Here is a 2,257-nt window from a genome sequence, read left to right as displayed (position 1 = left end):
AGTTAGTTAAAAAATGAAAAAATGTAATTTATAAATTACAATGGTTTTTTAAAATGTCTCATTTTACAATTTTTTAAATTTCTCAATCCATCCAATTTTCTTAATATGCTCCATATTTTCAACCACACAAAATTTAAAAGAAAAATAATAAAAAATTGAAAATAAAAGTTAAAAAAACAAAACAAAAACAAATTAAAAGTTGAGAACAGCTAATAGTTTCAATTTTCAAACGTAACATGGATCTTTATTTTTCTTATATCTAACACCTCTATATATTACATACACACAAGACACAAGTGTATAAATATATTAGAATTTTTTATTCTTTGGTTGTTTATAAGATTTTAATTTAACTTGTTATTAGAAAAGTATAAGCATTATACATATAAACGATATCTCTGATAAGATGTCCATCCCTAATCTCCTTAATTACTCTTGTTCTTCGAGTTTTTAATTTCTGTTTTGTTTTTATTTTGAATTTTTTTAAACTTGATTTTTATTTTTTGATTTTCTTTTTTAAATTTTTTTGCTGGAACACATTAAAAAAATTGGATACATTAAAATTGAAATTATTGCGATTTACAAAATGGGTTTTACCATAGTTTATTTACAATTTGATTTAATTAATAACTAAAATTAGAAAAACAACTAATCTTAATTACAAGTCAACTCTTCCAATAACAATTACAAGTCTTATAGAAGGTAACTAACTTTCTATTTATGAGAAAATTGTCTATAAAATCATTCTCTTTTTATATTTTCAAGAAGTGTTCTAAATCCTATGATCGATCATGACATATATCGCTACTCTAGGTTTGAGAATATATAGTTGAATAATCGCAAATATCAATGGTTAAAAAAAAAGGAAAATAACTTTGCAAATTGAAATTTTAAAAAATAGATTGTTCTTAACAACATTTGTTAATAATGATATAAAGGTAGTATTTAAAAAAAAATTAATACATTTATATTATACAAAAATTCAAAATTCATTTAATAAGCTTATTATTTTAAGTGAATAATCCTTTTATATTGATTGACCTTACACTGTATATAACGGCTAATGTTAGGTAGAAAAAAAAAGCCAAAACTTACCTTATTTAACATTCTATTAATTGTTGCGATAATTAATTAATGTTAAATAAGACAAATTATGACTGTTTTTGACTGATTTTCTTTAGTTACAAAATATTTCCGATAACTATATATGTTGGTAGTGGTCACATAAAGAGCATCCAACGATTCCTGTGTTTCAATTTCGTCCTTCTTCAATTCCAAGCTTCGTCTAAAAGTAGGTGAAAAAATCTTTCAAGAGATAGTGATACCATGAGGACCTCTAAGAATCAAAACCTAGTGATGAGAACAATTATCAACCCAACTTTTTCTTATTTTTATTTCCATATATAAAAGAAAAGGAATTGCTTTAGATGAGTATATCCAAGGCATAATCCAAGATGCCGTTTTCTTTTGTGGTTAGCCCTAAGGTTGCATTGGTGCCTATAAAACTTTGGAGGTGTGTGTATATATAACTGACTAACCAAGAGCGAGCATGCATGGCATGTTTGAAGAAGTGCCATTAATTATTATAATAAGCAATTCACTCGTAGGGCAAATCTCTATTGGCAGGTTATATATTATATATTGCTGTTGATAATTAATTTTATTATCTCAGTAATTAATTAATTTGCCAAAGGAGAGCTGCCCTGTGAGTGTTTAGCTTAGACATTTTCTTCTTTTCTATATGCATATGCAACCATTTCAAAAGGTATATATATCTGAGTTTTTTCTCTCTTTTTTATAGATTTTAATATATATATAAAACTAGGAAAATAGGTTTTAGGGTTTAGGAAAATCATATATATTTTTTTATATATATATTATTTTTGGAAATGCCATATTAAAGTGTTGCAATGATAGATTTTATCACATTTTTTTTTAAGTTTAAAATACCAAAAACTTGTTATATTTCGTTTTCATCATTTTGATTTTTTTATGAATAAGAAATCTTATTATGTAAATTAAATCCCAAACCCTATATAATTGGAATTGAAGAAAACAAAAATTAAACCTGATAAATTATTGTATCTAGGTCATAATTAGCGTAGTTGTTTAATTACCTCAGCATTGCGTATAGTCGTCCAAGTAGCCAATCTAAAGAGTTTCGACCATAAGTGTCCATAACTAGTCTAAGTGTTTGGATTTGTAAGTTTAGTCTTTGAATAAATAAATTGAACTAACCCATCTATCCATTATGGTT

The sequence above is a fragment of the Arachis ipaensis genome, chromosome B09 (assembly GCF_000816755.2).
Source record: "Arachis ipaensis cultivar K30076 chromosome B09, Araip1.1, whole genome shotgun sequence".
Lineage (NCBI taxonomy): Eukaryota > Viridiplantae > Streptophyta > Magnoliopsida > Fabales > Fabaceae > Arachis > Arachis ipaensis.
Note: the sequence above shows the minus strand (reverse complement) of the source record.